Below are 16039 nucleotides of genomic sequence, written 5' to 3'. Positions count from 1 at the left end.
CTGTCACTTTTATTGAATCTGTGGTTGGTGCTGGGATTGGTGTATGCTCAGGAGACTTGAATCTCTGGACTGGCCATGTGCCAGCTGGGCCCTCAGCCTCAGCACAGTTGCAACTCCTACTCTCTGGTTCATTGGTCTTACCCAGGTCACCTAACAAAGGTGGAGATGGTCAGCCACCACACCAGGAACCTGAGAGTACCTACAACTTCAAGCAGGAGAATTGCATTCATCAACTATGTGTAATCTAAGCCCAATCTTGATATAGAGGTGGAGTGGACATCACCATCCCAGGGTCCACAGGATGGAGAAATAAAATATAGATTAGAGTGGACTTACTGATGTTCAACTACAGAATTATTGCGGCTCTAGCAATGAAAGAAATTATAGCACTGATGTGGAATTAATAGTCCTGGGAGTAGCTGAAGGCAGGGGAAGGGAATAAAGGTGTGATATTTGGGCATTTTTGGGACTTGGGATTTGCCCTGAATGATATTGCAGAGACAGATGCAGGACATTGTATATTCTACCATATTGCACTAAGTGGACTGGGAGAGAGTGTAATCTACAATATATGCTATAATCCATTCTGTGTAGCAGTGCTCCAAAATGTACTCATCACATGCAGTGAATGTACCACACTAATGAAAGAAGTTGTCGATGTGGGAGGAGTGGGTGTTGTGGGGGTGGGGTATATGAGAACCACTTATATTTTTTAATGTAACATTTTGTGTGATCTCTGTATCTTTAAAAAAGATAATAAAAAATAAAGTAAATATCAAATTAAAAAAAAACAGGAACAGCATCACTGTGTTGAGGTGGGGCAGAGAATTGAAACAGTTTTTTGTCTTCCCTTTTACAGATGGGATTCTTAAAACAGTGTTAAAAATGTGAACATAAGAAACAAATATTAAAATGAAACACACAAAACCTAACAAGAGTTAACAGTAACTAATTCATCTTCTAAAATATGTTCTCCATAGCAGGAAAGTGTAAGCACTGATGGAATACCGCAGAAGAACTGGTGGGCTACTTTGGGTCCACAGAAACTGACAGAGAATGTACCTGCTACATGAATGGAGCCATAAACACATCCACTGAGCCATGATGCTGTCACCATCTGCACACAGGCATCTCTGTGCGTAATGCCCTCATAGTACGTGTCATCAAGCAGCAACACTTATTAACTATCAGCATTACCCATAGTCTAAGGAATTAAAAAAAAATCTTATCTCAAGGCACAAAGTCTAAGTGTTCTATTCACTACAAAAGGTACGTGTTCATCTTTTCTTTCAGCCTTTAACAGCTTCATCCCACTTGCTGGGAACTCTTAATTACCACATCCCTTAGGTTGCAAGCGTAGTCATGGAGACAGCTCTAGCATGGAGACAGCACATTTCTCCTTGAGAGGCCACTGTGCCTCAGTTTCCAACATGCGTGGGGCTCCCCTACACAGGGACACTCCTGCATGGCATGGCACTACTTGCGTGCATCAGCACTGTGCATGGGCCAGCTCCACACGGGTCACGGAGGCCCAGGGTTTGAACTGCCCTAACCACTGGGCCAAGTCCGCTTCCCGCTTGGGTCTTTATCAACATAAAATCTGGTATCTTTTATGTACAGTGACCATTTCTTCCGTATGTTACCCCGGTGTCTTATTTTTTTCATTCATTTTCAAATAAACTTTAGATTATAGGAAACTCTCACAGAAAATATAGCGATTCCCATATATGCAACCCCTTCCCATCACTTTTTCCCATGTTAATATCTTACATGAGGTATATTTGTTACAATTGATGAACAAATATTGAAGCATTGTTACCAAACGTCATGAAAGGTTTTTTTTTTTTGCACCATACCCTTTTATAGGTTTGAGAAAATGTATAATGGCCTGTATTTGTAATGGTAAGATCATGCAAAATAATTTCAATGCCTTAAAGGATTCCCTATCCGCCATCTCTTCTTCCCTTCTCAGAACCTATGGTAACCACTAAGTTTCACTTTGTGAAGATTAACATTCATAGATACATGCATTAATATTGAGGGCCTAACATATTGTTCTATTTTCTTTTATTAGGCACTGCCTCTGTTCTCCACATATATTTGCCCCTCTTGAGAACACAGCAAGACTCCCAAGAACAGGGTATTATTTTCTTATTTATTGTCTGGGTCTCCATCAACTTAGATAAATGCTATGACAAAACGAACACTTTCATATTCCACGGAAGTAAGTCCCAGGTGTGCCCTACCCCACATATCTCCCCACCCACAATGCCCTGCACCAGTAACCCTCCCCTGCAATATTTGTCAAAAGAACATTCCCACCATTGTAATTTTAACCATAGACTTACAAATACCCAGAGTTCATTGTTTCTTCCTCCAGCCCTCCCCCTAGTTTCATAGATAATTCAACCCACCTAACACCCTACTCACCCTCACATTTCAGCACCATTGACCTGACTCACATCCCTGCACACTCTCACTCCTATCCGCTGCTAAACCATCCCCTTCCACCTTATCACAGGGTTTTCCCATGTCGAGAATTGGTTTATCACATTCTACTCCCTTTCTGTCTTTTTATAACCTACCTTCCAAATTCTTGCTTAGGTCACATCAGTAAGTTCATGTAATATTTGTCCTTCATGACTGGCATACATTACTCAACATAAGATCTTCAGGATTCATCCATGTAGATCCATGTGTCAATACTTCATTTCCTCTTATAGCTATGTAATATTCCATCGTATATGTGTGTATATGTGTATGTGTATGTGATTGATATATATATCAATCACAATTTCCATATCCATTCCCTGTTGATGGATAATTGGGCTACTTCTATCTTTTGGCAATGGTGAATAATAGCGCTATGAACATTTGTGTGCATATATCTGTTCATGTCCATGCCTTCAATTCTTCTGGGTATATATATATCCAGAAGTGACATTGCTGGATCATATGGCAATTCTATAGTTATCCTCCTTAGGAACTAATGAATTGCACTCCACAATGACTGCATCATTCAACATTTTCACCATCAGTGGGTGAAATTTCCCTTTACTTCACATGCTCTCCAACACTTGTACTTCTCTGTTTTTTAATAGCTGCCAGTCTAATAAGTGTAAGTTATTGTAGTTTTAAATTGCATTTTCCTAATAGCTAGTAATGTTGAGCATCTTTTCATGTGATTTTTAGACGTTGGTGTTTCTTCTTTGGAAAAGTGTCTATTCAAATCTCTTTCCCATTTATTAAATGAGTTTTTGTCTTTATTTTCAAGATGTAGGATTTTTTTTTATGTATGCTGGATATTAGGATCTTATCAGATAATTGGTTCCCAAATATTTTCTCCCATTTTGTGTACTGCCTTTTCACTTTCTTGACAAACCCCTTTGAAGTACAAAAGTTTTTAATTTAAAGAAGTTTCATTTATCTATTTTTTCTTTCATATCTCATGCTTTTTGTGTAAAATTAATGAAACCATTTCTTACTACAAGATCTCATAGATACTTCCCTACATTATCTCCTAGGAGCTGTATGGTCTTAGCTCTTGGATTGAGATCTTTGCTCCATCTTGAGTTGATTTTTGTGTAGGCCATGAGATGGTGATCATCTCTCATTTTTTTTGATTTGGATATCCAGGGTCCCAGCATGATTTTTTGAAGAAGATATTCTGTTCTAGTTGACTGGGTTTGGTGGCTTTTTCAAATTATCAGTTGAAACTATATGCGATAATCTGTATCAGAACTCTCAATTTGGTTCCATTGGTTGGTATGTCCTCATGTCAATACTATGCAATTTTCACCACTGTGGCTTTGTAGTATGCCACATATTACAAAGCATGTTCCTTCCAATTTTGGTTTTCATTTTTACTATATATTTGTCTATTTGAGGCTGCTTGTGCTTTCAAATAAATTTCATAATTAGCTTTTCCAATTCAGGAAAAAATGTAATTTTAATTGGGATTATGTTAAATCTGTAAATCCATTTATATTGGACAGTCATCTTAGTGAACATGAAATAGTCTTCCATTTCTTTAGGTCTTCTTTGAATTCCTTTAACAATTTTGTGTAGTTTTCTGTGTACAAATTCTTTACTCCTTGGGAAGTGGATTTGGCTCAATGGATAGAACATCTTCCTACCACACAGGAGGTCCAGGGTTCAAACCCAGGGCCTCCTGACCCACGTGATGAGCTGGCCCACATGCAGTGCTGATGTGTGCAAGGGGTGCCGTGCCATTCAGGGGTGTCCCCTGTCTAGGGGAACCCCATGCATAAAGAGTGTGTCCCCTAAGGAAAGCCATCCAGTGCAAAAAAAACAGCCTGCCCAGGAGTGGTGCCGCACACACAGACAATGCAGCAAGATGATGCAGCAAAAAGAGACAGAGATTCCCAGTGCCAGTGACAAGAATATAAGCAGACCCAGAAGAACACACAATGAATGGACACAGAGAACAGAGAACTGGGGGGAGGTGGGTGGGGAAGGGGAGAGAAATTTTAAAAAAAAGAGTAAAGTTCATCTCTAAAAAATAAAAATGTTCTTTGCTCCTTTAGTTAAGTTTATTCCTAGGTATTTGATTCTTTTAGTTGCCATAGTAAATGGAATTATTTTCTTGATTTCATCCTCAGATTGTTCATTATATGTGCACAGAAGTGATAATGATTTTTGTGTGTTGATCATATATCCTGTCATTTTATTGAACATGTTAATCATCTCTAGAAGATTTATTATAGATTTTTCAGGGCTTTCTATATATAGGGTAATGTCACCTGCAAATAGTGAAATTTCAGCTTTTTCCTTGTCTATTTGGATGACCTGTATTTCTTTTTCTGGCCTAAGTGCTTGAGCAAATACTTTTTAACACAATCTTAAATAAGAGGGTGACAGTGGACAAACTTGTCTTGTTCCAGATCTCAGAGGGAAAGTCTTTAGTATTTCACCATTTAATATGATTTTATCTTTGTTTTTTTTCATATATACCCTTTATATTGTCGAGGAATATTCCTTCTAGGTCTGTCTTTTTAAGTATTTTTTTTTTTACACATTTAAAAAATTAAAGATAATCAATCACAAAGGATGTTACATCAAAAAACATAAGAGGCTCCCACTCATCACCCCCCACCCCATCATTTTTGTAAATTGTATTGTTTGAAGATATATACACCACAAAAAATGTTACATTAAAAAAACATAAGAGGTTCCTGTATATCCCTCAACCCCCACCCCACTCCTCCTACACCAACAGCCTCTCACCCATCATTGTGGCACACTTATCACCCTCGGTGAACACATTTTGGAGCACTGCTGCACCACATGGATAACAGTTTACCTTGTAGCACATTTTCTTCCAGTAAATTCAGTGGGTTATGGCAGGATATATAAAGTCCAGCAACTGACCGAACAATATCATTTAGGACAACTCAGGTCCCCAAAATGCCCTCACATATCATCTATTCTTCCCTCTCCCTGCCCTCAGCAACTACTGTGGCCACTTTCTCCACCTGAATGCTACAATTTCTTCTATTACTAATCACAATAGTTTTATAGTAGAATATCAGTGCATCCACTCTAATCCATATTTTATTCCTCCATTCTGTGAACCCTGGGATGGTGATGTCCACTCCACCTCTAGATCAAGAGGGGACTTAGATTCCACATGGGTGATTGATGCAATTCCTCTGTTTCCAGTTGTAGGCACTCATGATTCCCTGGAGTGGTGGTTGATCATCTTCACCTCCCTTTTAGCTGACCTGGGTAAGTCCAACAAACCAGAGAGTAGGAGTTGCAACTGTGCTGAGGCTCAGGGCCCAGCTGGCATATGGGCAGTCCAGAGATTCAAGTCCCCTGAGTATACACCATCCCTAGCCCTTACCACAGGTTCAGTAAAAGTGACAGAAGAGGCATGTGTAGAAAGATCACATCTGAGTCCAACTCCATGCCCTCTATGTACAGTGGTAAGGCACTTTCTTTCATTGCTTTCTGTGTCTACATCACTTTTTTTCTTCTAATTTTTTATTTTGTCTTCACGAAAGTTTTAATTTTCTGTCTTTATTTATTTATTTTTTAATGTTACATTAAAAAATTATGAGGTCCTCATATATCCCTCCCACCCCCCTCACCCCACTCCTCCCACAACAACAACCTCCTCCCACATCATGGGACACTCACTGCACTCAGTGAACACATCTCTGAGCACTGCTGCACCACACAGTCAATGGTCCACATTTAAGTTTACACTCTCTCCCAGTCCACCCAGTGGGCCATGGGAGGACACACAATGTCCACTACATGTCCCCACAGTACCACCCAGGACAACTCCAAGTCCTGAAAATCCCCCACATCACATCTCTTCTTCCCACTCCCCACACCCAGCAGCCATCAAGGCCACCTTCTCCACCTCAACGCCACATTTACTTCCACTGCTAATTACAACAATTCCAGAATAGAGCATCAGCAAATCCACTCCAATCCATACTCCACTCCTCCATTCTGTGGACCCTGGGATGGCTATGTCCAATCCACCTATGTATCAAAAGGGTGCTTAGATTCCACTTGGATGATGGATGCAGTTCTCCTGTTTGCACTTGTAGGCACTATTAGCTCCCTGGAGTGGTGGTTGACATTCTTCACCTCCCTGTTAGCTGGCTGGGGTAAGTACAACAAAACAGAGGATAGGAGTTGCAAGTCTGTTGAGGTTCAGAGCCTGGCTATCACATGGACAGTCCAGAGATTCAGGTCCTCTGAGTATACACTAAACCCCAGCACCAACCACAGGTTTGGGAAAAGTGACAGGAGAGGCTTGTGAACAAAGATCACGTGTGAGTCCAACTCCATCACACTCAGGAACACAAACTCCAAAGTAGGGCCGACTGACATGGCACTGAAGTCCATGTGCCATGACCATATAATCTGTGGGTGTCTGTAGCCCTCAGAAGAACCAATATCTGGGGTTGTATCCACTTTAGCTGTCTCTGGGAATTTGCTGAGGTATGCATAAGGGCAACCCCTCTGATGACCTCCAAGCTCTTTTTTGGAGACTCATAGCCATATAAACTCATTTGTCCTTTCCATTTCCCCCCTTTATTCAAGGTCAAAAAGCATTTTAACTCCTGATATTATATGTAGGCTGAGATATTCTGCCGGTCTGAGTTGACCCTTTTATTTAAGGTCATTCTCCAGCCACATCATCAGCTGGTACTTGGTAATAATCCCTCAGTGCCAGGGAGGCTCGTCCCAGGAGTTATGTCCCACACTGTGAGGAAGGCAATGCATTTACATGCTGAATTTGGCTTAGAGAGTGGCCACATTTGAGCAACATGGAGGCTCCCAGGAGGTAACTCTTAGGCATCCTGCAGCTCTAGGCCTATTTCTTATTTCAGTTTCAGGTACACAGGCTCACAAGCATAGTCATTCACATCAAGGGCTCATTGTTGGACCAGCCTTCCTTATTTGTCTTGGCCATTGCATTCGGGAGATTGTTGCTGTTCCATCAGGGAATTTATTCCTAGGAATTTATTTTTTTTCTTTACTATTGTAAATGGTATTTGTTTCTTGATTTCCTCCTGAGATTGCTCATTATTGGTGTACGGAAATGGTACTGATTTTTGCTCATTGATCTTATAACCTACCTGCTACTGTACTGAACTCATTTATGAGTTCTAGAAGCTTTCTTGTAGACTTCTCAGAGTTTTCTATGTATAGGATCATGTCATCTGCAAATAATGACTTCTTCCTTTCCAGTTTGAATGATTTTTATGTCTGGTTCTTGCCTCAGTGCTCGAGCAGCCATTCCCTTTCAACCTCTTTGAATCCCTGGGTCTAAGATGTGTTTCTTGTAGACAGCATATAGATAGGTCATATTTCCTTATCCAATCTTCCAGTCAATATCAGGAAGAATACAGATTGAGGCAGGGCAAGGTGTCAGAGTGAGTGCACCTCATAATCTCTCCTGCAACGAAGCAGCTGAGTAGGGTTGGAATCTTGCTGGAGCAGGCTGTTCCACAGGCTTGCAGGGCAGGAGGTGTCAGGCTGTCAATTTAGAGAGACAGTGACAGAAGTGGCATTTGCTAGAGGTAGAATTTTGGGTTTCTGACATGGAGGTCAGATGTTGTGGGGAGGTGGGACCCTTCCCCCTAGGGCTGGTGGTTGTGACATTCCCTGAAAACTGTTGGTTGTGCAGCAGTGTTCCCAAGCCTCATATTTCCTGGATGCATGGTTCCCAGGTCCATGTCCCCTAAGTCCCCATAGCCCACACTCCACAGACTCACATGCTTTGAGTCCACAATATCCTGGAATTCCCATTCCCAAATCCTTTGCTCCCTGCCATCCATGACTACACTAGCCCTCCAGTTTTGGACTGACTCTGAGAGTGTAAGAGATTTGGTGGGAGATGCAGAGGAACCAGGGGAGTGGGGTTTCAATTTTCTGTCCTCCCCCTTTTTTTCTGAGCTTGGGGGAGCATACCAGCTGGCTTGGGGAGAGCCTGGGAAGAAAGGAGAGCTGAATCTGCTGAGAAAGCCCAATTTACCTAAACACCCTCAGATAGGAAACTTGGTCTGGAGAAGGTGGAATAAGGAAATCAATTAGTCTTCCCCTAGCACACCTAAGAGAGAGGGACAGTAGGACATGATTTCCAAGCTTCCAATAGCATATTTGGGGTTCCTGGTGAGGTGTGGGTGCTCCCTCACTGGAAATAAAGAGTCATTGTCTTCTGTGTTGATGTGGTTCACCAAGTGCCCACTTGAATCTCCCACTGGATCCCTCATGCAACTTTCCTGATGCCCTGGGAGAGAGGGAAGTGAAGAAGGGAGAAAGGGGGAACATCAGATTCCTAAGCATTTTATTTAACTGCAAATTGGATTCCTTGCTTGACTTTTTTGTTTTGTTTTTCTTTTTTTGTTTGTTTTGTCTTCTTATTTTTCTTTCCTCTTTATCCCCCCAAGGTCCTTTTTCTTTTCTTTTCTTTTTTTCCCTTTTTCTTTTTCTTTCTTGCTCCCCCCCTTTTTTGCTCCCCCTTTTTTCTTAACCTTCCTTTCACTTCTTTTTTTATTTTATGTTTTTTTTAATATTAGGTTCTGCAGGGAGCACTTCACATTTGCTGTGTTTCCTGATCCTCCATTTCCTCTTTTTTGTGTGTATCGATTTTGGCCACCAACACTATCCCCTTTCCTGTACATCTTTCTATCCTGCATCATTGATTGTTCTCTTTCTTTCCACCTCTCTTTTTTTTGGCATCCAAATTTTCAGACTTTTTATATCTCTTACCTTTGTTCTGTTTTCTGTCTTTTATTCACTATTTATATTATTATCCTTTCTTTTCTCTTTCCCTCTCCCCTGAAAACACTGGCCTTTTAATTCATAGTATATTCCTCCCCATATTCATTTGTCTGTTTCATTATAGGTACTCTACTTTGCTTACCATTATAACTCTATGCAGCTTACATGAGTCTAATATCCATTTTCCTAGATTTCATATGGTTCCTCTGTTAACATTTACTATCAATACTACTATTATATATTTTCTTTTCTTACTCATTTTGCTTTCTCTGGCCCTAATATTTTCCCTCAGTGACCTTAGCCAGCAACAAGAAAATAGAATAAGAAGAACAAGTGACAAAAAGAAGATATAACACATACACAAAAACAAAAACTAATTAAACCCCAAGATTAGACAAAGATGCTAAGGAACTGATTAAACCTGTCAAGATAAAAAGAGGACCAGACAGCAAAAAAACTACAAACCAAGCCAATAATCAGGAAAACATGACCCAATTCAATGAACAAACCAAAAACCAGGAAGAGGAGCAGAACATCAAATAAGTAATTAAAGCTCTCAAAACATATATTGGGGACCAATTTTATGAAGTAAAGGAGGAGATTAAGAATATGAGGAAAAGACTTAGAAAGAATACAGAAGAAATCACAATCATACCCAAAAAATAATAGATATGATGGTGATGAACAGCACAATTCAAGACATCAAAAATACACTCTCAGCAAATAACAGCAGATTAGAAGAGGCAGAGGAAAGAATTAGTGATGTGGAAGACAGTTCATCTGAAATCAAACAGATAGTAGAACTGATCAATAAAAAGATAGAAAAAAATCTAGCAGGGATTTAAGGACCTAAATGTCAATGCAAAATGCACAAACATATGCATTGTAGGTATACCAGAAGGAGAAGAGATGGGAAAGGGGACAGAAGGGATGCTGGAGGAAATAATGGCTGAAAATTTCCCAAATCTACTGAGGAAGATGGATATACATATCCAGGAAGCACAATGCAAGTCAAACACCATAAATCCCAACAGGCCTATCTTAAGACATATACTTGACAAATTATCCAATGCTCAAGTCAAAGAGAAAATTCTAAAAGCAGCAGGAGAAAAGAGAACCATCACATACAAAAGAGGTGCCATATGATTAAGTACTGATTTCTCATCTGAAACATTGGAAGCAAGAAGGCAGTGGTTTGACATAGTTAAGGTACTAAAAGAAAAAAATTTCCAACCAAGAATACTTTATACAGCTAAGCCAGCATTAAAAAATGATGAAGAGTTCAAAATATCCACAGATAAACAGAAACTAAGAGAGTATATCAACAAGCATCCTGCCCTTCAGAAATACTAAAGGGAATTTTGTAGGAAGAAGGAAAAAAACAAGGGAAGCAGAGTTGGAGGAGAGTGTAAGAGGAACTAAAAAGACAAAAAGAGAAAAATAGCTTAAGAAAATATGTCAAACACAAATCCAAAGAAAATATGGCTAATATAAATAATATCTTGAAAGTAATAACACTGAATGTCATTGGATTAAGCTTACCTGTCAAAAGACTCAGACTGGAAGATTGGATAAGGAAACATGACCTATCTATATGCTGTCTACAAGAAACACATCTTAGAGACAGGGATTCAAGGAGGTTGAAAGGGAATGGCTAGGGAACAATCTTAAAGCAAACAATAACTAAAAAAAGGCAGGAGTAGCTATATTTTAATATCAGTCAAAATAGATTTTAAATGCAAAACAATTGTGAGAGACAAATATGGACACTACATATTAGTGAAAGGGATAATCTTTCGAGAAGAACAAACAATCACAACTATTTATGCTCCTATCAAGGGTGCCTCCAAATATGTGAGCCAAACACTGGATAGACTAAGAGAAAAAACAGATGCCTCTACAATTATAGCGGGGGACTTTAATACACCACTATCAACATTGGGCAAAACACCTCAAAAGAAAATCAATAAAGAAACAAAGACTTTGAACAGTATATTATAGGAGCTGGACCTAATAGACATATAGAGAACATGACACCCAAATACAGCAGGATATACATTCTTCTCAAGTGCACATGGATCATTCTCCAAGATAGACCACATGCTAGGCCACAGAAAAAGTCTCAATGAATTCACAAAGATCAAAATCAAACAAAATAATTTCTCTGACCACAGTGGAATGAAGCTGGAAATCTGAAAGGGCCAGAGACCCAGATGTGGCAACAAGATATGGAAATTAAACAACACACTCTTAGAAAAGCAGTGGGTCAAGGAGGAAATCGCAAAAGAAATTAATAACCACTTTGAAACTAATGAAAATGATAGCACAACATATCCAATCTAATGGGATGCAGCAAAAACAGTACGATAGGGAAATTTATAGCCATAAATTCATACATCAAAAAAGAAGAAAGAGGTAAAATTGAAGAACTAACTGCACAATTGCAGGAAATAGTAAAAGAACAACAAACTAACCCCAAAGGAAGAAGAAAGAAAGAAATAACAAAGATCAGAGCAGAACTAAATGAAATAGAAAATAAGAAAGCACCCCCCCAAAAAAAAAACAAATCCAAGAGCTGCTTCTTGGAGATTAGTAAAATTGACAAACCCTTAGCTAGACTAATGAAGAAAAAAAGAGAGAAGGTGCAAATACACAAAATAAGAAATGAGAAAGGACATATCACCACTGACCCCACAGAAATAAAGACTATCATAAGTGGATACTTTGAAAAACTATATTCCAACAAGAACAATTTAGTGGAAATGGACGAATTCCTTGAAACACATAAGCAGCCTACACTGACAAGAGAAGAAATTGATGATCTCAACAAACCAATCACAATTAAAAAGAATCAGTCATTAGAAACCTCCCAACTAAGAGGAGCCCTGGGCCAGACAGATTCACATGTGAATTCTATGCATTCCAGAAAGAACTAACACAAATCTTACTGAAACTCTTCCAAAAAATCAAAACAGAAGGAACATTGCCTAACTCATTCTATGAGTCAAAATTTACCCTAGTACCAAAGCCAAATGAAGACACCACAAGAAAGGAAAATTACAGACAAATCTCTCTGATGAACCTAGACATGAAAATCCCCAACAAAATACTTGCTAATCGTATTCAACAACATATTACCCAAATTATACACCATGACCAAGTGGGATTCATTCCTGGTATGCAAGGATGGTTCATCATAAAAGAATCAATCAATGTAATACACCACATAAACAGATTGAAGGAAAAAATCACATGATCCTATCTATAGATGCAGAAAAAGCATTTGACAAAATACAGCACCCTTTCTTGATAAAAACTGCAAAATATCAGAAAAGAAGGAAATTTTCTGAACATGAGAAAGAGTATATATGTAAAACCCATGGCTAATATCATTTGCAATTGTGAAATCCTAAAATCTTTCCCTCTAAGATCAGGAGCAAGACAAGGATGCCCATGATCAGCCCTCCTATTTAACATAGTCTTAGAAGTACTTGCTCAAGCACTGAGGCAAACAACAGACATAAAAGGCATCCAGATTGGAAAGGAAGAAGTCAAAATTTCACTATTGGCTGATGATATAATCCTATACATGGAAAAACATGAGAAGTCTACAATAAAGCTTCTGGAACTTTTAAATGAGTTCAGTAAAGTCGCTGGTTACATGATCAATGTGAAAAATCAGTAGCATTTCTGTACACCAAAAATGAGTAATCTGAGGAGGAAATCAAGAATCAAATATCATTCACAATAGTAATAAAAAAAATCAAATACCTAAGAATAAATTTAACTAAAGATGTAAAAGACTTATACACAGAGAAGTACACAACACTTTTCAAGGAAATCAAAGAAGACCTACATAAATGGGAGAATATTCCCTGACCTACACATTCAATGCAATCCCCCCAAAAATCAACATAGCATTGTTTAATGAACTAGAGAAACTAACTCTGAAATTTATTTGGAAAGGAAAGAGGCCTCAAATACCCAAAGACATATTGAAAAAGAAAAATGAATTTGGAAGAATCACACCACCTGACTTCAAACATACTACAAATCTACAGTAGTGAAAACAGCACGGTATTGGCACAAGGATAGACACACTGATCAATGGAACTGAATTGAAAGTTCTGATATAGATCCTCATATATACAGTCATATGGTATTTAACAAGGCCACCAAACCCTCTCAAATGGGAGAGAATGGCCTCTTCAACAAATGGTGGCTGGAGAACTTGATATCCACATGTAAAAGAATGAAAGAGGATTATTAACTCACACCTTATACAAAACTCAACTCAAGATGAATCAAAGATCTAAATATAAGAGCCCAGACCATAAAGACCTTGGAAAGCAATGTAGGGAAGCATCTATAGGATCTTGTAATAGGAAACACCTTCATGAACTTCACACCAAAAGGATGAGCAGCAAAACAACAATTAGATAAATGGGACTTCCATAAAATTAAAGCCTTCTGTACCTCAAAGGTGAGTGTCAAGAAAGTGAAAAGAGAGCTTACACAATGGGAGAAAATATTTGGTAACTATATATCTGATAGGAAACATATCTTGCATATATAAAGAACTTCTATATCTTGAAAATAAAAAGACACACAGCCAATTTTAAAAAATGAGAAAAAGATTTGAACAGACACTTCTCCAAAGAAGATATACAAATGGCTAAAAAATACATGAAAAATACTCAAAATCACTAGCTATTAGGGAAATGCAAATCAAAACTACAATGCGCTACCATCTTGCTCCCATAAGATTGGCAGCTATGAAAAAAAACTGAAGACTACAAGTGCTGGAGAGGATGTGGAAGAATGGGAACACTGACCCACTGCTGGTGGGAATGCAGAAGGATCCAGCCATTCTGGAGGACAGTTTGGTGGTTTCTCAAAAAACTAGTCATATACTTGCCATATGACCCAGCAATTTCACTGCTGGGTATATACCCAGTAGAACTGAAAACAAGGACACGAACTGATGTGTGCACACCAACGTTCATAGCAGCATTATTCAGTATTGCCTAAAGTTGGAATCAGCCCTAATGCCTGTCAACAGATGAATGGATAAATAAAATGTGATATATACATACAATGGAATACTACTCAGCTATAAGAATGAATACAGTACAAACACATGTAATAACATGGATGAATCTTGAGAACCTTATGTTGAGTGAAGCAACCCAGGCACTGAAGGACAAATACTACTTGACCTCACTGATATGAAATAAGTAAACCAATCTGTCTCAGAAAACTAGAGACTGGATGATAAGCTTAAAGCAATCTGGGGGTAGTGGAAGGTTTCAAGCTGACACCTACCTGGGTGAAATCTATGATAAGCTGGGGGTAAGTATTTGTACAGGGAAGGGATAAAATGGGGGCATAGGGATACTTTTGGGTGGGTTTTTGGTCTTGAGGGGGACTCCGGATGCGAGGATGGGTAAGATGGACCAAGAAATTGGGGGGAAGGGTGGGGGGGGGGAATATTTGAACACAGGAGATTGTTAGGTATGTGGTTGAAAGTATAATGTTGAGAAAACTTTTTCAAAAAGATAATAAGGATGGTTATCTGTTTAAGGTGGTTAAAGGGGGAGAATCTGACACAGGGAAGTTTCTAGGGAGTGTATGAGTGCGCAGTTTGTCATAGTGCATTATATTATTGGATGGAGACCTATACAATGAGAGTGAGGGTATACCCACATCCTGGGGAGAACTGATGTTCTCAAATAGAGGGAATTGTATCTCTCCTGAGAATTGGAGGCTCCCAATGGGTTAGTGCAGTCAAGTATGTCAAGTCCTCAACATTGTTGCAAGTATCTCTGAATATGGTCCTTCAAGTAATGAAGATTGATTGTCACTGTGGGCCCTGAGAGGAGGGGGAAAGAGGTATTGAATGGATGGAATCAGTGCAACTCTGGGGCAATGGAAGTGTTCCACAAGATTATGCAAAGGTGGATATGTTAAATTCCACCAAAAATGTATAATAGCCTATGGGCTAAAATGTAAACCATAATGTAAAACATAAGATAACTAAAAATTTAGAAAATTGTATAGTCTAAAATATAAACCATAATGTAAATCCAAGTGTAACCATGTTTGAAATCTATTGTCTCAATATCTGTACATCATTTGCAGCAAATATAATATGAACATGTAAAAAGATCATTGCTGTGGAAGGAACAAAGTGTTTGATGTTGGATATGTGGGAGTACTGCATATTGTATACATGAATTACTGTGATCTAAAACTTTCATGAAGACAAAGTTAATTATTAGAAAAAAAGAAGAAAGGATGTAGACACTGAGGAAGAAATGCAAGAAATTGCCTTGCCAGTGTCCATACAGGGCAACACTTATTGCAGTGATAAAAGGAAAACCATCAAAAACAAAAGCTTTTTCACTTTTCAATGTTTTTGATACCCCAATTTATTTTTACTTTAATTTTTCTAAATTAGTATGTATTCTATATCTAACCTTTAAACCCATCACTATATTCCATTTTACAATTAATGGAACCTGGCAATATATTAGACTTCATTTTTTAAGAAGTTTTGGACCACAGAAAGTTCCAACTATGGCAGGGGAGGAATATTGGTGTCGGGTGTTGTTAATAGGGGACACATGGTTGGGAGGAAGTTCTTCAGGGTATGTATACAGGGTACATGAAAATGTTTGGATATTTTCATAGTGGTTACAGTAAAAAATGACAATTGAGGGAGTACTGAGTTTCTAGCCAGGGGAGCTAGATCATATTCCCCAATGGA

This window comes from Dasypus novemcinctus, chromosome 24 (genome assembly GCF_030445035.2).
Source record: "Dasypus novemcinctus isolate mDasNov1 chromosome 24, mDasNov1.1.hap2, whole genome shotgun sequence".
In the NCBI taxonomy this organism is placed as follows: Eukaryota; Metazoa; Chordata; class Mammalia; order Cingulata; family Dasypodidae; genus Dasypus; species Dasypus novemcinctus.
This window is presented reverse-complemented; position numbering follows the sequence as displayed.